This window comes from Pelobates fuscus, chromosome 2 (assembly GCF_036172605.1).
Source record: "Pelobates fuscus isolate aPelFus1 chromosome 2, aPelFus1.pri, whole genome shotgun sequence".
Taxonomy (NCBI): Eukaryota; Metazoa; Chordata; class Amphibia; order Anura; family Pelobatidae; genus Pelobates; species Pelobates fuscus.
This window is the reverse complement of record NC_086318.1, coordinates 224,405,108-224,429,352: the sequence shown is the minus strand read 5'-3', so window position 1 is coordinate 224,429,352 and position 24,245 is coordinate 224,405,108.

Sequence of the window (24,245 nt, the reverse complement as noted above, 5' to 3'; positions counted from 1 at the left end):
CACAGTGAGAAGCGCGGAAGCGCCTCTAGCGACTGTCTGTAAGACAGCCACTAGAGGCTGGATTAACCCTAGTGTAAACATAGCAGTTTCTCTGAAACTGCTATGTTTACAGCTGCAGGGTTAACACTAGAGTGGCCTGGCACCCAGACCACTTCATTGAGATGAAGTGGTGAAGTTGTCTGGGTGCCTATAGTGGTCCTTTAATTAATATATATATATATATGAGATATGGTGTGTAATGGGGTAATGCATGTATGTATGTATGCATGTGTTTGTGGGGGTAAAGGTATGTAGGTGAAGAGATGATGTGTGAGGTGTGCACTGTGTGTGTATGCAAAGGTGTACTCTGTGTTGGTGGGAGTGTACTGTATGTGGGGGTGTACTGTGTTCAGGGGGTGTAGAGAGTGGGACAGTGAACAGCTTTACAAGTTTTACTTTAATAGTTGTTTACAAAAAAAAAAAAAAACAATACTGTATTCCCCTTTCCCTCATCTTACCTTGCAGGGAGGGGTGTCACAATCAGATCCGTGGTGGTTGAGAAGGCTGCCTATCCATCGGGTACAGGGGGGTTCACGAGATGAGAGTTCTGTCTCTTGGAGCTCAAGCACTTACAGAGACTGACCCATACACATACACAGACAGACCCATACACAGACATACCCATACACAGACATACCCATACACACACACTCTGCCCCCACACACAGACTGTTCCCTTACACAGACAAACCCATACATACACAGACTGACGCCCCACACCCATACACAGACGGACCCATACACACACAGACTGATCCATACATACACAGACTGATCCATACATACACAGACTGATCCATACATACACAGACTGATCCATACACAGACTGATCATCCATACACACACAGACTGATCCATACACACAGACTGATCCATACACACACAGACTGATCCATACACACACAGACTGACCCATAAATACAGACTGATCCATACACACACAGACTGATCCATACATAGACAGACTGATCCATACACACACAGACTGATCCATACATACACAGACTGATCCATACATACACAGACTGATCATCCATACACACACAGACTGATCATCCATACACACACAGACTGATCATCCATACACACACAGACTGATCCATACACACACAGACTGATCCATACATACACAGACTGATCATCCATACACACACAGACTGATCCATACACACAGACTGACCCCCCCCTACACACAGACTGATCCATACACACACAGACTGACCCACTCCCCACCCCACAGTCTGAGTAACACTTACCAGCAGCTGCCTGGATGCCTCTGTGCAGAGCTGATCTTCCTCTCCCTGTCTCTCCCCTGCGCTGCTCTCTGTGATCCTGGAGGAAGTCCTCCCAGCACACAGCGCCCCCTCTGGCCGCAGGCAGGAAAAGTCCACCAGTTACAGTGCTGCTGCAGCGTGAGAAGGGAGACGCAGAGCTCCCGACTTTAATTTGAATTGGGGGGGCACAAGGGGGGCGCTGAATAATGTAGGGGGGGCCATGGCCCCCTCTGCCCCCCCCCCCTAGTGACGCCACTGCAAGGCGCTTTACACTAGAGCCAGGTGATCTTTTGGCTCTACACTTGTGAGTTGTCAATTTGCATTACTTTATTCCATACACACACAGACTGATCCATACACACAGACTGATCCATACACACATAGACTGATCCATACACACACAGACTGATCCATACACACACAGACTGATCCATACATACACAGACTGATCCATACACACACAGACTGATCCATGCACACACAGACTGATCATCCATACACACACAGACTGATCCATACATACACAGACTGACCCATACATACACAGACCGATCCATACATACACAGACTGATCCATACACACAGACTGATCCATACACACAGACTGATCCATACATACACAGACTGACCCATACATACACAGACTGATCCATACACACACAGACTGATCCATACATACTCAGACTGATCCATACATACACAGACTGATCCATACACAGACTGATCATCCATACACACACAGACTGATCCATACACACAGACTGATCCATACACACACAGACTGATCCATACATACACAGACTGATCCATACATACACAGACTGATCCATACATACACAGACTGATCCATACACAGACTGATCATCCATACACACACAGACTGATCCATACACACAGACTGATCCATACACACACAGACTGACCCATAAATACAGACTGATCCATACACACACAGACTGATCCATACAGTGGCGTACATACCAGGGTCGCAGGGGTCGCGGCTGCGACCGGGCCCGGCCCACCAGGGGGCCCGGCCGCCCCTGCGACCCGGTATGTAGCCACTGGGCCAGCCTCTTCTCCTGGGGGGCCCTAGAGCCGGCCACCTCCGGGCCCCCCCGAGGCTGGCCCTGCTGCCACCCGGCTGGCCGGTCCTGCGGGCGCGCGAGGGAGCACTCTCCCCTGAGTGCTTCTTCTTCAGCTCCCTCGCGCACCGCGTAGGGATGCCGGCGCCGGAAGATGACGTCATCTTCCGGCGCCGGTATCAGTACGCGGCGCGCGAGGGAGCTGAAGAGGAAGCACACAGGGGAGAGTGCTCCCTCGCGCGCCCGCCAGCCTGACTGCCCGCCGGGTGACCGGACCCCCAGGAGCCCAGCAGCACCACTGGACCCCAGGGAATCCCCTCAGCACTCCAAAAGGTAAGGAGGCTGGGGGGATTAAATACAAAAAAACGTTAGTGTGTGTGTGTGTGAGTGTTAGTGTGTGTTAGTGTGAGTGTTAGTGTGTGAGTGTGTGTTAGTGTGAGTGTGTGTGTGTAAGTGTTAGTTTGAGTGTTAGTGTGTGTTAGTGTGAGTGTGAGTGTTAGTGTTTGTGTGTGTGTGAGTGTTAGTGTGTGTTAGTGTGAGTGTGTGTGTTAGTGTTTGTGTCTGCTAGTGAGTGTCAGTGAGTGTGTTACTGTGTGTGTCTGTTACTGTGTGTGTTTGTGTGTGTGTTAGAGTGTGTGTGTCTGCTAGTGTCAGTGAGTGAGTGTGTGTCTGCTAGTGAGTGTCAGTGATTGTGTTACTGTGTGTGTCTGTTACTGAGTGTGTTTGTGTGTGTGTTAGTGAGTCTGTTTGATGTCTGTTAGTGAGTGTGTGTTTGTCAGTGAGAGTGTATGTTTTGTAAGTGAGTGTGTATGTATGTCTGTCGCTGAGTGTGTCTCTGTCAGTAAATGTGTGTGTCTGTTAGCTAGTGTGTATGCGTCTGTTCGTGAGAGTGTGTGTGTGTCTTCAGCACTTACCTTTCTCCAGCGCCGGACTCCCTTGGCGCAGGGGAACCCTCCGCCTCTCAGCTCCGAATGCGCATGCGCGGCAAGAGCCGCGCACGCATTCAAACCACCCATAGGAAAGCATTACTCAATGCTTTTCTATGGACGTTCAGTGTCTTAGAATCGCGGAAGCGCCTCTAGCGGCTGTCAGTGAGACAGCCACTTGAGGCTGGATTAACCCTCAGTGAAACATAGCAGTTTCTCTGAAACTGCTATGTTTTCAGCTGCAGGGTTAAAACCAGAGGGACCTGACACCCAGACCACTTCATTGAGCTGATGTGATCTGGGTGTCTGTAGTGGTCCTTTAAGTGTGTGCATCTGTATGCACTGGCGTACATACCGCGGTCGCAGGGTTCGCAGCCCTGCAACCCCTGCGACCAGGTGCCCGCCGCAATGTGTTGCGGCCCCGGTCCGCCAGAGTAAGCGCGGGGGGTTGGGGGGGGCCCACGGATCAATTTTCGCACCGGGGCCCCATGGGTCATGTGTACGCCACTGGATCCATACATAGACAGACTGATCCATACACACACAGACTGATCCATACATACACAGACTGATCCATACATACACAGACTGATCATCCATACACACACAGACTGATCATCCATACACACACAGACTGATCCATACACACACAGACTGATCCATACATACACAGACTGATCATCCATACACACACAGACTGATCCATACACACAGACTGACCCCCCCTACACACAGACTGATCCATACACACACAGACTGACCCACTCCCCACCCCACAGTCTGAGTAACACTTACCAGCAGCTGCCTGGATGCCTCTGTGCAGAGCTGATCTTCCTCTCCCTGTCTCTCCCCTGCGCTGCTCTCTGTGATCCTGGAGGAAGTCCTCCCAGCACACAGCGCCCCCTCTGGCCGCAGGCAGGAAAAGTCCACCAGTTACAGTGCTGCTGCAGCGTGAGAAGGGAGCCACAGAGCTCCCGACTTTAATTTGAATTGGTGGGGCACAAGGGGGGGCGCTGCATAATGTAGGGGGGGCCATGGCCCCTTCTGCCCCCCCTCCCCGTAGTGACGCCACTGCAAGGCGCTTTACACTAGAGCCAGGTGATCTTTTGGCTCTACACTTGTGAGTTGTCAATTTGCATTACTTTATTCATTTTTGGTTGTAATAACCATCTGCACTATGATTTGATTGTTTATTATTTGCAGATCATTGTAACAGCATTCTCATCAACATATTCATCTGTTCAGCTATTTCAGAGCTCCACTTATACTTTGTTTCTTTCACATATTGTATTGTGAAGGTTAAGGGAATCCTTCACTTAAGTGTAGAGCCTGTTTTCACCTTATTGCATTTGTGTGCACTTGTCTGTATACATAGTATTTTTACATATAGTTGAAATGTTATTCTTCTAAAAGCTATGGGGACTAGATAACCAACTCCTTTGAAATATATTTTGTTACTTTATTTTACCTTCCTTAAACCGTAAAAAATATGATTTTAAAAGTTACACCATCATGACTGAGGGGATCTTACTGCTTACTAGATTTTCTGTGTCTCTACTTCCTGCACAAGGAAACTGACTGAATATATTGCTTCCCTGTAATGTAAAGTTTAATGGGGAACTATAACAACATAACTGAAAGATGACCACTCAGTCAATCAGAGGCACCACCCACGGCAATTTTGACCACACACATCTAATTTTTCCTCTTTTGCTCCACCACCATTAGCTATGAAGCATTCTCCCTGCAGACACTATATTTTAGCAGAGACTGCCCTGTATTGGGGGCCCTGAGATGACCAGCCGGCCAACTCTTGGGCGTGCTCACACTCACGACCTCAGGATCCACTGTAATTCCTAGTGGCCAGTGGGGGAGGGTGGCAAAGATGCATTAGGGACATGGTGAGGGTGGCAGAGACACATTTAGACTAATAAGGAGCATATGTTAAACCATGTAATTTTGTATAGTTAAAATGATACACTCGGAAGGCTATTATTATAATGGAATATAGATCTGTGTAAGCTGCCATACTTCACAGTTTAATATTTTTAAATATACAATTTCTCACAAAAAAACAAACAAAAAATAAATCAATAAGTGTCTTTCCAATTATATTTGTGCATATAGTTAAAGCGGCACTGTCATGCCGAACTTACCTTTCCTCAATCTCTTCCTCTTCTCCCCCTCTCTAGGGATCTGTTATTCTTTTCTTCCTGTCTTCTTTAGTTTTCTTTAAAATCATAAGACAAAGTAGGGACTCTTTGCCTTATGGATCATTCCTCCGCTTGACCAGCTCTGACCAGTGGAGGAGCAAAGTGTGCTTCATTTCCGCTGGTCAGAGCAATTTTCCCATGATCCCTAGCTTTCCTCCCTGTTCCCACAATGCTTCCTGACAGTATTGCCGAACGTCCTGTCACTTAGACAGAACGCCGGCAAAACTGCCGAATTGCATCCTAACAGAATGAGAAGAGTTTCTCCATTCGTGTTAATTCGCAATTCGGTACTTTGTTCGTATCGGAATTTCATTCTAATGAATGAAACTCCGATCCTATTCATTGCCGCGGCTGCATCTTGCAGCCACTTAGTAGATAACCCTAATTCCCACAGTATCAGGGAGCTATCTACTAAAAGGCTGAAAGACCTAAATTGGTCTTTCAGCCACATTTATTAATACTAAGTAAAGATTAGTATTAGTGCCATGTGAAGTAAGCAGTGAGCGGCCTATAGCTGCTCACTGTAAAAAAACAAAAAACCTAATAACCCCCCCTGCGCGGTGGGTGGGGGCCCTAAATAAAGATGGGGGGACCTACTGTCCTCCCCCCAGCCCCCAGCCCTGAGCGGTGGGTGGGGGCCCTAATAAAACAATAAGGGGGGGGACCTACTGTCCTCCCCCCCTGGCCCCCACCCCTGAGCGGTGGGTGGGGGCCCTAATAAAACAATAAGGAGGGGAGACCTACTGTCCTCCCCCTCTGGCCCCCACCCCTGCGCTGTGGGTGGGGGCCCTAAATAAAGATTGGGGGGACCTACTGTCCCCCCCCCAGGCCCCCACCCCTGAGTGGTGGGTGGGGACCCTAAATGAAACACCCCCCCAATCAAGGTGACTAGGGGTCTCAAGCCCCTAGTCAACCCCCCCCCCCCACCTAAAACAAACTATCCCCTACCTACCCCCCTCACCCTCAAAATAGTGTGGGGGGAATAAAATAACTAACCTGTAAAAAAAAAATTAAACTTACCATTTGACGTCTTCTTTTTTCTAAAATCTTCTTTCTTCAGCCCCCAAAAAGGCCAAATAAAAATCCATCATAAAATTGGGTGGCTTGAAAGCCACCCAATCAGAGTGCTCTGTGTCATTTTACACAGCGTGGGAAAGTTCTTTTGAATTTTCCCACGCTGTGTAAAATGACACAGAGCACTCTGATTGGCTTAAACCAACCAATCAGAGTGTTCTAAGCCTAATTGCAGGGCGGGGCAAGGCTTTATAAGCCTTGACCCGCCCTGCGGACCTCAGTACGCGGCGTGCCCTCGAAGGGCGAACAAGGATTAATTTTTTTTGGCGCTCGTGTTTTTTTTTTTTTTTTTTTAAAGTGCGACGGGTATGATGGATTTTTATTTGCCCTTTTTGGGGGCTGAAGAAAGAAGATTTTAAAAAAAAGAAGACGTCAAATTGTAAGTTTAATTTTTTTTTACAGGTTAGTTATTTTATTCCTCCCTCACTATTTTTAGGGTGAGGGGGGTAGGTAGGGGATAGTTTGTTTTGGGTGGGGGGGGGTGACTAGGGGCTTGGGACCCCTAGTCACCTTGATTGGTGGGGGGAGGATTATCATTAAGGGCCCCCACCTGACGCTCAGGGGTGGGGGCCGGGGGGGGAGGACAGTAGGTCCCCCCATATTTATTTAGGGCCCCCACCCACCGCTCAGGGGTGAGGGCCAGGGGGGGAGGACAGTAGGTCCCCCCGCTATCTTTATTTAAGGCCCCCACCCACCGCTCAGGAGTGGGGGCCTTATTGTTTTATTAGGGCCCCCACCCACCGCGAAGGGGTGGGGGCCAGGGGGGGAGGACAGTAGGTCCCCCCCCTTATTGATTTATTAGGGCCCCCACCCACCGCTCAGGGGTGGGGGCCAGGGGGGGGAGGACAGTTGGTCCACCCCCCTATTTTTATTTAGGGCCCCCACCCACCGCTCACTGGTGGGGGCCGGGGGGTAGGACAGTAGGTCCCCCCCCTGATTGATTTATTAGGGCCCCCACCCACAGCGCAGGGGTGGGCGCCAGGGGGGGAGTACAGTAGGTCCCCCCTTATTGTTTTATTAGGGCCCCCACCCACAACGCAAGGGTGGGGGCGCCAGGGGGTAGGACAGTGATGTAGATTAATTTAGAAATAAACAAATATGTTTAAATGTCTATCTGTTCCTGTCCAAATCTGAGATGATTAAATTGCGTATACGCAGAAGTAAGTTCACATTGACACATGGAGTTCAGGTTAAAAGCACTTCAGAAAATTTAATGGCATCTGGCAAAAAACAGGTATGCAGACCCTTTTAACCCCTTAAGGACACATGACGTGTGTGACACGTCATGATTCCATTTTATTCCAGAAGTTTGGTCCTTAAGGGGTTAAAGGCAAAATGACATCATCATTGAATATCAGATAATAACAAATAAACATCATTAATTGGATTAAATGTTAAGTGGCTATGTCAGTGTCCACCCATCAATATTATTAATTGGATCAAGAACTAAGTGGTTAGCTAGGTGTCCTCCCACCGGGAGGTGGTATTGTTCTGGACACGGGTGTGGACAGATGGCTCAAGCGCCATCTCTCCCAGCATGAGGCTTACTCGGTGGGAAGGGGGGCTTGAGCGTCATTTTGGGCAGTTAGTGATGTCAGACTCGTGGTCAGGTGCAAGGTTCTTTTATGAATAGAACATTTCATTAGGCCGGCGTTCTCATGGCCTTCAGATTATACTATGTTGCAAATTACAGGAGATTCAGCAATTCCGGGGTTAGTCATGTCTTTATAGAAAATACAGTCTCTATTCATTATACTAAATGCTGTTAGGAAATTCTGTCATGTAATGTAGACAAAATGGAGGGTCTGTCATAATGTGAGGTTATGTGAGATTAAAATGGAGTTAGTACAATAATTCAATACAGGTTTAATAAAGATTTTTAATAATTCTACATCAACAGTAGGTCCCCCCCTTATTGTTTTATTAGGGCCCCCACCCACCGTGCAGGGGTGGGGGCCAGGGGGGGAGGACAGTAGGTTCCCCCCCCTTTTTGTTTTATTAGGGGCCCCACCCACCGCTCAGGGGTGGGGGCCGGGGGGCAGGACAGTAGGTCAACCCCCCTATCTTTATTTAGGGCCCCCACCCACCGCTCAGGGGTGGGGGCCAGGGGAGGAGGACAGTAGGTCCCCCCCATTGTTTTATTAGGGCCCCCACCCACCACGCAGGGGTGGGGGCCAGGGGGGGAGGACAGTAGGTCCCCCCCCTCATTATCATTATGGCCCCCAACCGCCACACAGGGTGTGGGGGCCGGTGGGGGGGGGAGGACAGTTGGTCCCCCCTCTCTTTATTTTGGACCCCCAACCACCGCTCATGGGTGGGGGCCAGGGGGGGAGGACAGTAGGTCCCCACCCCTTCATTATCATTATGGCCCCCACCCGCCGCTCAGGGGTGGGGGCCGGGGGGGAGGACAGTAGCCCCCCCTCATTATCTTCATGGCCCCACCCACCGCTCAGGTTGGGGGAGGGGGGGACAATAGGTCCGCCCCCCCTTATTGTAATTTATGTAATTTTTTTGCAACAGTGAGCAGCCACAGGGTGCTCACAGTTTAGTAGGCATGCCCCTACTCGCGGTATAGCGAGTAGGGGCATTTGGGAGATTTGAATCTCCCTTGTGCTATTATGGGGGTCAAATTGACTCCCATAGAGTGAGGGGGGACATGGGGGGCTTATGAAGTGGCGGGGAGCACTGCTCCCTGCCGCTTCTATCTTTACATATTACAAGGAGGGAGCTGCAAACCGGTAGCTCCCTCCTTGTAACAAACTGAACGAACAAACGAACACTGATACACAGTGTTAGTTTGTTCATCTGATTTTTTCTATTCATTCATTCGTCTGTCTGATGAATGAATGAATAGATGAAATTCCCGTTCGCATGTCCAGGTGTTTCACTGGCCATGTGCGGGAATCTTACAGTCTGTCTAGTGTGGGCAGATGACGTGTCCCTCAGGGACTTCACCTACCCACACAAAGATGGCGGCACCCTGAATATAGATCGGGGCAGAAGATACAGATTTAAAAAGAGGTCATCTTGGGGGCTTAGGGGTAGTTGGGGGTGACTAGTGGGTCAATTGGATGTAGTGGAGACAGGAGGGGGGTTAAAAAAAAAAAAAACGGGATTCGGCATGACAGTGCCGCTTTAAAATATAATTGTTCTAAAAGCTATGTGGACTAAAAGAAAACCAACTCCATTGTTTATTCTTGTTTTTTTTTAAACAGTAAAAAATCTCACTAGATTTTCTGGGGCAATATTCGCCCTGTAAAGTAAAGAAGTAAAGTTTAGAGGGGCTCCATAGCAAACTAACTAAAAGTTGACCTCTTCAAGCCAAACAGCGGCACTTCCTGCGACAGACCTAGACTTCTGTTTTCAAGCATTCCAACAAGTGGTTGTAGGGGGCAGAGCGATCCTGCACTGGAGAGGAGACTTTGGGGTTAAACCCATTTGTGAACTCTTTAACCTCTAAAGGAAAGCCAGAGTCATAGACCTCCTGGCATCAAACAAAACTTCATTTAAAAAACAGTTGTTATGGTGCCCAGAGTGTTCCTAACAAATCTGCAAAATAAAATTGCTGATTAAAGGGGAGCTCTCTTTTTTTTTTATTCTTTATTTTTGCAAATTATTGCTGAGATACAACATGGCATGAGAGCCATACAGGAACGGGTATGATACAATGGCAAAGACATTAAGATCTCATAGCGTAAATCCACTCACTTTAAGTGTTTGTGGCTAGTGTTCCCTCCCTTGTTAATGCCTGATTAAGTGGTCTATATCTAGAAGGTTGCTGGTATGGGTCTGCAAGTGCAGACTTCAGGTGGGTAAAGTGGTTGTCTCACGCCCACCCCCTCTGAGTACAAATGGAGTAATTCCTGCAACAGTCCAGGATAGGCGAGCCGTCTGTAGAGTCTTCTCTGCCGGTATGCCTAGGGACTGGAGAAAAGCTAGTGCTTCAGAAAGGTGTGACATGAGATGTGTCTTGTCTGCCTTATCAGCCAGGATTTGGCGTTGGCCCCATTTGTAGGGGATGGAGTGCTCCTGCAGACAGTAGCTCGGTAACTTGTTTGAGGGATCTTTGCCATACCAGGGTATGTCTGGAAAAATACCAGCTTTGCCCCCTCAAACGACAGTGGGAGAGCCTCTTGCGGCCCCCATGATTACCCCATGGTCGGAGTCCTGAGTTAATTTCAGCAGAACATCCCTGGGTACATCTTGGGCTATGTTGGAAGCCTTGGTAATTAGGAAACAGGAGTCTACCACTAGTTGTTTTGCCTGCTTGGGCATTAGCAGTGTGGCAATAAGCCTCCGACAGTAGTAGGGGAGTTCGGTTCCTGCAATCGTTTCTGATACTCCCCAGAATCTCAAATTTTGTTCTGTGGCCCTGTCCTCCATGGTGGCTATCTACGCCTGTTGGTCTGTGCATTGCTTCTGTAGCGCTCCTATAGTAGCATCAGTGGCTGATTGTGCTAGCTTGGTGCCCTCCATGCCTTCCTCCACTTCGTCAGCTAGCTTAGATACTGCCTCGCAGATCGGTGCCATATCTGCTTTGAACATGATCTTGATTTCTGTCATTAGTGCCCTGATATCTGCTTTAGTAGATGGATTAGAGTCCTCCAACTCTGAAGTTGTCTGTGGTACTGAGCATGGTCGATATGGAGGGAAGATGTCATCATCAGACGACATTGAGGTGTAGGCCTCGGCAGGTGCCATCTTGGCTGATTAAGGCCGCTGGGTCGTGCGTAGGAAGACCCCTATATCTTGGGTTCCTGAGCCCGGGTTCACTCATTGCTTCTTGTTCTTTTTCCCTATATCGCTGGGCATCTGGCTGGTGCACTCTGAGCGATATAGCGGTACCGATGATGGTTATTAGCCTGGAATATTGGGGTAAGCTCGCAGAGATGTCCATAATTACTTATTCACTTATTTTTTTTCAGAAAAGCAAAATAGCATTGAATGTTACAATCCAAGCCACTGTATTTAAATCTATCCTGAAATTTGGCACCTCCATCTTGGCTCCCTGTATATCATTGCTATAAATTTTAAAAAAAAGTTTAACACAAGTTATAAGTGATTTCTAATGGTGCAATTTCCAGAGCAGTTATCATTTAAGAAAATGATTTGTGGTTAAAATGTTATGCAAGAGCTCTCTTAGTGGGCATCTTATGGCAGTGTTCCTATTCTGAAAAAAAAAATTAAAACAATTAGGGTATAACTAACTGATCATTCTGAAATAAAAAACAAAATGAAAATATAAAAAACAAATAGAATCATTTTCTGTGTAAGATTTTATAGTTTACGTACAAACTGTATTAATAGATATCCATTAAAGGATAAAAAGCCCAGGCCATTTACTGTGCCCATTTACCTTATAAGGTTACAGTGATGTCATCATGCATCTTACATCATAAACAGCTGAGGGCAGGTAACAAAGGCTTGCACCTTCTGAAGCCAGTCAGTGTTTAGCTAGGACTACATCGTAAACAGGTACTCATCAGATCTTATGTCTATTATCAGAACAAACTGAACATTTCAGGACAATATGGACAATGCTAATATTTCAATGTCTTTGATTTCCTAGCATGAAGTCTTTCAAGCAATATTACTGCCGCATGGACCTAAACAGGATCTGGAGGAGGATGGTAATGTATAAAAGGATGGAGTGATGATAAAGTAGTTAAATAATAGATCAATTTAATACAGATCCAGGGACAGATTTGCAGCCGATCGCCTTATTATGGGGTCAGGAAGGAATTTTTTGCTTGGACATATTTAATATTACTATTGGTATGTCCAAGTTTTTTCGCCTTCCTCTGGATCACTTATTCACTAAACTTTGAATTGTAGCAAATTAAAATCTGACCGGGTTGTTCACTAAACATCACATTTTATCTGGAAGTGTTCTTGAAACCCCTCACAGTATAATGTTTATAAAAGGTAAAATTGTTTAAAATATATGTAAGCTTAATACAAATGTATTAAAGATAAATTCACTAAATAAAATTAGAAAACTTTATTAGTTATATAGTTATTTTTTAATTACTATGGTTTACAGTAATACAAAGACAAAGGACCTCTTAGAAATATAAATCCTTAAAAATACATTTAAAACAATAATAATAATAATTTGCGATTTTTGTAGTGCTCTTCTCCCTGTGAGACTCAAAGCACTTTACAAATATATAAAGCAGACATAAAAGCTAAGCGTTTCTGACAGTTGGAAGAGTTGACTGAATGCCTATCAAAAGAGTCGCAGGCCAATGTTAAAATATGTTTGCCATTTAATTAGAAGCCAATGCAGGGAGTGGAGAACAGGTGTTATGTGACATGATCAACTTTGTTTGGTCAGTAGTCTGGCTGCTACTTTTTGTACTGTCTGTTGGTGATGGAGTTCTTTTTCTGGGAGGCCCAAGTAGAGTACATTACATGAATCTTGACAAGAGAGCGCAAATACATGGATTAATGGTGGTGCACAAGGCGTTAAGAACTCCTTCTGTCACTTACCTGATTCCAGCACCGATGTCCCTCTGCTTCTCCCCCACCAAAGTAAGCAGACATTGGGGCTTACTGCACATGAGCGGAAATCTCGGTGCTTGCATTGGGACTTCCCCCATACAAAAGTGTTGCATAATACGTTCCTATGAGGTCTTGGGTGGCACTGGATGTCCTCATGCATAGTGTTAGGATATCCAGTGTCAGTTAGGCAACCAAAAGTCGCCTAACGACTGGAAGTTCCTCTAGTGGTTGTCGAGAGTTTGCATAGAAAGTTAAATCCTTAACTTCCATATGCGCCTAATGTTTCTCCACTGCAGTGGCAGATGGTGTGTAGAACTCTGTTGAAGTGGCAGGTGGACTGCAATTCTCCGCTGTTGCAGTAGATGAAGTGCGGATCTCCATCGTCTTGGCCGATGGAACATACTGATGCAGCAGTGGAGTGCCGCTCTTTGCCATCATGGCAGATGGAGAAGGGTCAGGCCCCTGTTGTTCTGCAGCTTGGGTAAGTGTGTGAGTAGAGGAGCAGGATCCTGTTGGTGCATGTTACCGTGAAGTAGTCTGCCAGATATTTGAATTAGTTCTCATCGGATTTGCTCTTGAGGCAGCATCGAGGCAGTCACCATTTGGGCCAAAAAGTCCTGAAATATTGCCAGTGAGGCTGTGTACATCAACAAAGGTCTTTGTCAGGACCTGTGCCGTCGGTGAAGACTTTTCCGCCATCTTGGGAAGCTTAGGCGTCCACAGGTTAGTGGCAACAGCTGTCTGCTATGGAATGAGTAGCACTGTAGCAGTGTAGGTCAGTCCAGCAGGAACCAAAATAACTCCCACCAATACAAAGAGGGGGATAGAAGTCAAGGTGGCCCGCACAGCAAGCTTGAGAGCGTGGAACTCTTCTGCCTTTTCCCAGCACAGCAGCCTGTAGGCCTCAGCAAGTCTCAACAGGCTCCCAAGTTAGGTATCAGTGGGTGAATCACAGCTACCCCACTTCAGTTTGCGTGGAATCGCCCATATTTTAATGCAGTGGCTAAAAATATCCCTCAAAAATCAGTAAGCAAAGCGGGAGCTCGCCCAGTACACGTCTGATCAGCACGTGTCTCAGGCTCCGCTCACCCTAGTTATTTTAACACTGTTAGATCAGGAATACACGTTTGTGTTCCTTTAATAAATGGCCATATAAAAATTGACACTAAAATATATACTCCTCATTCCCCTGTAAGTATGTATTCATAAATATAATGCCAAGACCCAATTGCAGGGCAATTTTTAAAAAAAAACAAAAAAAAACGAATATGGAAAAGATATCTGAATGAAAAAAAAAGAAAACAAAAGGAAAACAAAAGAATGAAAGAAAAACTATTTAAAAAATTAACAAAAAAATTAACATAAAATATGAGAATAACAAAAAAAGTTAATGAAAAAAATATAAAAATACAAAATATATATATATATATATATATATATATATATATATATATATATATATATATATATATATATATATATACTGATATGGAAAAGATAGCTGAATAAAAAAAGTTAAAAGAAAGAAAAGAATAAAAGAAAGAAAACTTAAAAAAGAGCAAAAAAAAATATGAGGAAATACATTAAAAAATCATTGAATAAAAATGAAAATATAAATAAAAAAGAAATAAAACAAATATAAAACAAATATGAGAATAACAAAAGTAGAAATTGAAAATGATTTATTGAATATCTAAAAGAGCAATAATGAATTGAAAAATATATTAATGAATACATCTCAGAGGAATAATTGTTGATTTAATTTTTTTTTTTAAAAGCCTGAAGTCAATATCTATCTTTAATTCTGTGGCTGAAGGTTTATTTTTTGTTTGTTTGTTTGTTTTTTAAAGGAACACTAAAACATTTGGATTCAAACCTGTATTCCTAAATTGTTCGGGTTCCTGACCTTGTTTACATAGGTCAGGTCGGGTTTTTGCTCTTCTGGCACCGATTACCTCTCTTCCTCCGCAATTTCATAGCCTCCTCTGGCGTAGTCCCATCCAATGCTCCTCATAGGGGAACACTGGGATCCTGATGCACATGCACAGCGAACATCATACGCGTATCCAAGCTTCCCCATTTCCTATGGGGGCTTCCGTATCACGTGACCGATCAGCGCAGTAGAGACTCCTCCAGTGGCTGTTTAACCCTTTCAGGTAAACATTGCTATTTCTGCAATGGCAGTGTGTTACCTTGCAGGGTTAAATTGACACAAACACTGCACCCAGGCCACTTCATTGAGATTAAGTGGCCTGGGTGACTCTATTGGTCCTTTCATTTATTAATCCAAAAGTTTTCCATTTGATCTAGTTTTTTTATTATTATTATTATTATTATTATTATTATTATTATTATTATTATTTCCTCCTTTTTATTGTGCTTGAACTTGTTAAATACCTAATAATGTGATATATATATATATACACACACATATATGTTTTTATTTATTTACTTTATTTGCAAAAGGTTACAATGTAAATTAACTACATGTTTTTAATTTATTTAATTTATGCTCAAATTACCTTGTTTTTTTAATCTCCAACATGTAGGTTCCAATGCATTGTTTGCCCAAGGGCTAACAAGGTCACATCCTGTAAATTATTGGGAGAGTCTTTCAACCTCAGGAAGTGGATATTGTCCAACTCCCAAAGAGGGTGCCATCCCCCAATAACCCAAGATATCTAGGGGTACCAAGCCTATTAAATAGATATTAGATATATATAACCATCAGTGAGGGTAAGTAAATAAATCAGGGGTGGTTAACAGGTCATGGGCTTTGGGTGGAGTGTGTTAACTAAATAAAGAGCTGTAAACATGACATTGTTCACCCCCACAAATGAGAGTACAATGCCCTGCATTAACCCCAGGTGTCCTATTGTCCACACGCCCCTTGCAATGCCCTCAGTTATGAAATTTCTATCTGCCTCCTCACCCTAATAACAGTGAGGGTAGGCACAGTATATCTAATACCTGGAAATACTTACCTCATTTAGGAGAATGGACAATGGTGTGTCCACTCCATGCTTCATGTATAAATACCCTGGTCATAGCCATGTGTAGGGGGTGATAAATGGCATGTCCATTTATTTATTTGAACACTATGCCCAAAGGCATCTAGTGCTGCCAGCGGATAAATAGTTGTTTAGTGAATGTAGTCAGTCTCTGTTGGCTTTTTGCTTTAAACGCTGTCTTTTCAGAGAAAAGGCAGTGTTTACATTACAGTCTAGGAACACTTCTAGTGGCCACTCCTCAGACTGCCACTAGAGGTGCTTCCTGGGTCAGTGCTGCACAATGTGCAGAACTGACGTTCAGCTTCTCTACGCTCTGCATTGAGACACTGAAATTTTTGCACAGAGATTCATTGATTCAATGCATTTTTATGAGCAGATGCTAAATGGCCAGGGCGGTGTTTGGCTCCGCTCCCACCCTTCTCCTTGGATGAGATCACTAAATTTGACAATCTTAGCCAATCCAATGCTTTACTATGGGAAAGCATTGTGATTGGCTGAGATCATCAATTCTGATGATGTCAGCCAAGGAGGATCAGGGTTGGAACCAGCGCCGCCGGATCTGTGCGGCACTGGCATAAAGTGCCATTTTTCAATGTTTAAGGGAGTCAAGGTGAAGCCAAGGGACCTAAATAGTTGTTTTAACACTATAAGATCAGGTACACACATGTGTTTTCCTGACCCTATAGTGTTCCTTTAATAAACTGGAGTATATAAAATTGACTCTAAATATATATACCCCTCATTCTCCTGTAAGTATGTATTCATAAATATAATGCCAAGGCCCAATTGCAGGGCAATTAAAAAAAAAAAGACAACAAAAAAAAACTAATATGGAAAAGATAACTGAATGAAAAAAAAAGAAAAAAAATAAGAAAAACAAAAGAGTGAAAGAAATACAAAAATGAATAAAATAATTAAAATATGAGAATAACAAAAAAATGAAAAAGTTAATGAAAAAAAATATTAATATACAACAAAATAAAAAAATATATATACTGATATGGAAAAGATAGCTGAATGAAAAAAGAAAGAAAAGAATAAAAGAAAGAAAACATAAAAAAGAGCAAGAATAAAAATATGAGCACAATAAAAAAACTAATTGAATAAAACAGAAAATATATATAAAAAAGAACGAAAAAATATAAAACAAATATGAGAATACCAAAAATAAAAATTGAAAATGATTTATTGAATATCTAAAAGAGCAATAATTTATTGAAAAATATATTAATGAATACATCTCAGAGGAATAATTGTTGATTTAAAAAAAAAAAAAAAAAAAACCTTAAGTCAATGTCTATATTTAATTCTGTGGCTGAAGGGATTTTTTTTTTTTTTTTAAAAGGAACACTAAAACATTTGGATACAAACCTGTATTCCTAAATTGTTAGTGTTCCTGACCTTAGTTATATAGGTCAGGTCGGGTTTTTGCTCTTCTGGCACCGATTACCTCTCTTCCTCCGCAATTTCATAGCCTCCTCTGGCGTAGTCCCATCCAATGCTCCTCGTAGGGGAACACTGGGATCCTGATGCACTTGCACAGCGAACATCATACGCGTATCCAAGCTTCCCCATTTCCTTTTGGGGCTTTCATATCACGTGACCGATCAGCGCAGTGGAGACTCCTCCAGTGGCTGTTTAACCCTTTCAGGTAAACATTGCTATTTCTGCAAAATGGCAGTGTTTTACCTTGTAGGGTTAAATTGACACAACCACTGCGCCCAGGCCACTTCATTGAGATTAAGTGGCCTTGGTGACTCTATTGGTCCTTTCATTTATTAATCCAAAAGATTTCCCTTTGATCTAGTTTTTTATTATTATTATTTTTATTAGTATAATTATTATTATTTCCTCATTTTTATTGTGCTTGAGCTTGTTAAAGGACCACTATAGTGCCAGGAAAACATACTTGTTTTCCTGGCACTATAGTGCCCTGAGGGTGCCCCCACCCTCAGGGTCCCCCTCCCGCCCGGCTCTGGAAAGGGGAAAAGGGGTAAAACGTACCTTTTTCCAGCGCTGGGCGGGGAGCTCTCTCCTCCGTTCCGCCCCGTCGGCTGAATGCGCACGCGCGACAAGAGCTGCGCGCGCATTCAGCCGGTCGCATAGGACAGCATTCCTATGGACGCTTGCGTTCTCTCACTGTGATTTTCACAGTGAGAATCACGCAAGCGCCTCTAGCGGCTGTCAGTGAGACAGCCACTAGAGGCTTTGGGGGAAGGCTTAACCCATTTATAAACATAGCAGTTTCTCTGAAACTGCTATGTTTATAAAAAAAAATGGGTTAACCCTAGCTGGACCTGGCACCCAGACCACTTCATTAAGCTGAAGTGGTCTGGGTGCCTAGAGTGGTCCTTTAAATACCTAATAATGTGAGATATATAAACACATATATATTTTTATTTATTTACTTTATTTGTAAAAGGTTATAATGTAAATTACCTACAGGTTTCTAATTTATTTAATTTATGCTCAAATTACCTTGTTTTTTTTATCTCCAACATGTAGGTTCCAATGCATTGTTTGCCCAAGGGCTAACAAGGTCACATCCTGTAAATTATTGGGAGAGTCTTTCAACCTCAGGAAGTGGATATTGTCCAACTCCCAAAGAGGGTGCCATCCCCCAATAATCCAAGATATCTAGGGGTGCCAAGCCTATTAAATAGATATAATAACTAATATTATATATATTTATAACTATTATAACTAAATAAAGAGATGTAAACATGACATTGTTCATGAGAGTGCAATGCCCTGCAATAACCCCAGGTGTCCTATTGTCCACACGCCCCTTGCCATCCCCACCGTTATGACATTTCTATCTGCCTCCTCACCCTATTAACAGTGAGGGTAGGCACAATCAATCTAATACCTGTAAATACTTACCTCATTTAGGAGAATGGACAATGGTGTGTCCACTCCATACTTCATGTATATCTAGCAGGGAAATAGTTCACAGATTTAAAATATGAGCCTGGATTTTAAAGGAGCGCTATAGGGTTAGGAATGCAAATGCGTATTCCTGACCTTATATTGTTAAAATCATCATTTAGGTCACCAGCCCTCACTTGCCCCCTTAAATAAGAGGAATTTTTTTATTATTTTTTTATTACCTTTACTCCAGTACTACAAAGGTTCTGCTGACATTGGCTCCGTCTTCATTATGCCTCACTGGCTGAGATCATCAGAATTGACAATCTCAGCCAATCCATTGCTTTCCTACAGGCGGGGTGAAGCCAAATGCCGTGCTGGCAAATCAGCATCTCCTCATAGAGATGCATTGAATCAAGGTATCTATATGAGGAAAGTTCAGTGACTTCCTGCAGAGCATTGTGCAGCACTAATCCAGGAAACACCTCTAGTGGCTGTCTGAGTGACTGCCACTGGAGGTGTTCCCAGGCAACTGGAGGTGTTCTGAAAAGGCAGTTTTTACAGCAAAAAAGCCTGAAGGTACGGACTATACTTACCAGAACAGCTACATTAAGCTGTAGTTCTTCTGGTGAATATAGTGTCCTTTTAGGTGTCCGATGCCCACATTTTATGCATTTTAGCTTTCTGGCTGAAATCCAGACAAACTTCGGACTTCTTACGAAGAAAGTCTTTATTTTGCAGTCAGAATATACACAGAATATACACAGTCATATGGTTTTGTAAGGGGCCAATGAGACTTTAAGGAATAACCCTGTCAATAGTCAAATTTAGCCAAAAACAGCCAAGTTATGACTATGACATCTAATGACTATAATTACTTTTGCCTACATTTTGCCATCATATTTTAATTTGCTATGATTTAGAGTTTAGCGAATAAACTGTTCATGAAGATTTTTTCCTTTTTGTATAAAAGGTTTTTTTTCTTCATTATAAATAAATAAATAAAAACATTTAAAAATATTTTATTCTCTCATGTTCTTTTATTGCAACACAACTCCAGGGCTGATTTACTAAATATTTAAAGGAAGACCTCAAAACATCAGCATTCTGTAGAAGCTTTGGTGCCAGGAGTGCCATGGCTTCAACCTAACCTAAGAACGGTTTTAGAACGGGTTGACTTCCCATCTGGGGTCCTCTGGTCACTGTCCCTCGCCAATAGTACAGCTGACAGAGAGGCTGGAAGTTCTCTGTCTGTTCTAATCCTGGCAGTGCAGAGCTTAGCTGATTGGCTGACAGTGATCAGCTTACTCTCTCAGCCAATGACATAGCCCTGCACATCCTGTAAATTATTGGAAGTTCTTAAGCAGGAGCTTCTGGCTCTCTGTTGAATGTAGTGATTGAATGTAGCATGCTATAGTGTTAATGGTGGGTGTTTGGAGTGTTAATTTAAACATATTATAAATGGTGTTAAAAACCCCATAGTTGTAAAACACATTGACTGCTGGCATGATCTAATGGATGTATGGATGAAGATACCTGCACCAAAGCGGCTTTCATGTAAACAGATTTTATGGAAGGAGTTTTTAACACGGTGATTAAATAAGAGGCAGCCAATAAGCACAGCACATACAGACTTCAGGCTCCATGGTGCTTTAAGTCAGTCGCTGGTAGTCCTAAATGGACATTCCTTCATTTAAAGTTTGAAGGTGGAGGCCACAAAGTGTGCTTTACGGTTTTTCAAATAATGTGCAGAATACGAGGCACCGGATTGGAGCAGCACAGGAAGCAAATAGCAACACAGACTTGTTGGTACAGATACAAAGAAGCAAATAAAAAGTAAAAAAAAATGCCAAAGTCTAGTGCCTCCCTCAATTCCCATTTCCTTTTTCCAGTAGTAACACTTCTCTTCTCACTAATAACTTTACTGATCAATATCCCACCTGATGACCAGCTATACCTTTCTGGCCATTACATTGGCTAATGGAAATAGAACACACAAGTCTTATATTTGTGTATTATCCTAGACATAACTCGGGTGCCTGGTCCTTAATCTGCAACTTATTTATGTAAGTTACTCGAACAGTGCATCCTGCATTTGTTTCACTGCAAATCATTGCACATCCTAAGTGTCAGTCTGGGAAAAGTGCCAACCACCAATACCTTCCACCATGCAGCCCTGAAAGATAAATAAAAATATAAATGTAGGTTATATGGTAGGAGAGCGAGGCATTAGATTGATAATCTGGAGGCCTTGCTCCCACTTTTGCTTCCAATAATTTATCTATTCTACTGAGACATTTTTCAGGGAATAGAGGAAATAGAGGGGGAAGAAAGGCCTCTCGTTGCAGCTGTCACATAAAGCCAGGTAGGAGCAGGAAAAGACACATGTGGGAATGGAGAATGTGAGGGATCATGTGCAGTAGCGTCTCCAGGATTCATACTTAGGGGGGACACCATAGGCGTGCGCACGGGGTGTGCCGGGTGTGCCTGGGCACACCCTAATCCCCGCGGCACGCCTATGTATTGAGACCGGCAGGGGAGATCTCAGGATCCCCCCTGTCGGCTCATGCAGAGCCAGCGCTATCCAAACGCCGGCTCTGCTCTCAGCTTCCCTCCCCACCGACCCACAGGCAGTGAGGGAGGCAGGAGAGGACCGGCGGAGCTCTTGCCAGCAGCTCCGCCGGGTTCCTCTCGCGAGATCTGAGCGTTGCCGCGGAAACGCTCAGATCTCACGAGAGTGAACTCTATCACCACTGGACCACCAGGGAAGGATGGCAGAACAAGGATCCCCCTCCCAGGCATAAAGTAACAAGGGAGGGGGGATATTAACTGATCTGCCCCCACCTCCACTGGACCACCAGGGAATGTAGCAAGGAACAAGAATCCCCTCTCCCCACATAAAGCAAGAAGGGAGGGGGGATATTGAGTAATGTACCCCCACCTCCACCCCTCACAATCACCCACACACATAAAGCACCTACACACATACATCACCCACAGACATACACAGCACCCACAGACATACAGCACCCACAGACATACAGCACCTACAGACATACACAGCACATACACACATACCGCACCCACAGACATACACAGCACCCACAGACATACAGCACCTACAGACATACACAGCACATACACACATACAGCACCCACAGACATACACAGCACATACACACATACAGCACCCACAGACATACACAGCACCCACAGACATACAGCACCCACAGACATACAGCACCTACAGACATACACAGCACATACACACATACAGCACCCACAGACATACACAGCACATACACACATACAGCACCCACAGACATACACAGCACCCACAGACATACAGCACCCACAGACATACAGCACCTACAGACATACAGAACCCACAGACATACACAGCACTTACACACATACAGCACCCACAGACATACACAGCACCTACACACATACAGCACCCACACATACAGCACCCTCACAAAAACACACAGCACCCTTACACACATTACACAAACAGCACCCTAACACACAGCACACAAACAGTACCCTCACAAACACAAACAGGATCCTAACAAACACACACAGCACACTACCAGTACCCTCACACACAGTACATTAACAGCACCCTCACAAGTGCACACACACACACAAACAGCACCCTCACACACAGTACATTAACAGCACCCTCACAAGCGCGCACACACAAACACCCTCACCCACATAGTACACTACCAGCACCCTTACACACATCACACTAACAGCACACACACACACAGCAGTGTATGTGTGTGTGTGTGTATATATGTGTATATGTATATATACACATATATATATATACATACATACATACATATATATACGCGGCGTGTGCTTGTACTTTAGGGTGCACACCCTAATGCAATAGGCTGCGCACGCCTATGGGGGACACACAAGGGGCCAGAGACAAAATAAGGGGGGCACATACATACACACACAGAGGGCTCGTCAAATTCCAGGCGCCAGGTCGCCATGACGACTAGACATTTCACTCTGGTACCTTGCATTTGTCAGCCCTTTGCTAAGCCACGCAGGAAACATTAGAACCGGCCGCCGCAGGGAGCATGGAGATGGTGCGTGAGGGAGCAGTAACCTTCCTGAAGTTCCTCTCTGCTCCCTTGTGCGCTGTTTAGTAACATGACGTCACTCCGCCCCCAGCATCACTTCAGAGAGCACGCAGAGGAGCAGAGAGAAACTGCAGGAAGACTGGGAGTAGACACACTGGACGCCAGGGAAAGATCCACTACACTCTCCCAAAGGCTGGGTGGATTTAAATTGAAACAAAAATATTAAATTGTGATTGTGTGAGAAAATATGTGTGTGTGCTGGAAGGGCCTGTAAAGTGTGTGCGTGTGGGCATTATATGTGTATTGGGGTTGCACTGTGTGCTTATTAAGGAGTTGTTGTAGTTGTTGTTATATATATATATCTATCTATATATATCTATATATATATATATATATATATATATATATATATATATATATAGAGGCAGTGGGCCTGTTATAAAAAGAGGGCCCATCCTAGATAAAGATATGAGAAAAGAGAGTGGTGGGAGTGGCAAATCGCCAGACTGAAAGATAACTGGGAGTGGTTTGGCGTCCTTATGAAAGGAAATCAAGTCCCTCCCATAACTACAGGCCTGGCCTTCCATTTATGGTCATGGCATCAAAAGTCGTAATGAGCATTTAGAAGTAGGTATGTAAAGTCCCTATATGAGGCCTATAGTAATATGAAAAAGTCGCTTGTGGTGTGCAGGAACCGACGATGCCGTGGGCCTGTAATAAAAAGAGGGCAAAAAGAGTTTATCACACAGAATTATGCAGCCTACAAATCAAGCATATTACAATACATTACATACACATGTTACGGAAGGCTTGGCGCATTAAAGAACAGGTTGTATATATCTGGAGTAAGCGGAGGCCTCCATTGTCACAAAGTCCCATTAAAATGTACCAAATATTCCTGGAGGTATGGTTGTCAGCACTGATGTGGAAGGAGTGACCTGCTTACTTACGTGAATTAAGACCTCATCTGACCATGCAGTACCTGAGATAATGTCTGAATTTACTTGTCATTAGAGTATTGTCGTGTAAGGCTAGTAGGAGCAGATCAGGGGCACCGTGAACAGAGGTTAGGTCGTTATACAGAATTATTACTGACAGAATTGTAAAAAATCATTAGTAGTGTTAAAATATTTAAGTTAAAGGTGGCAAA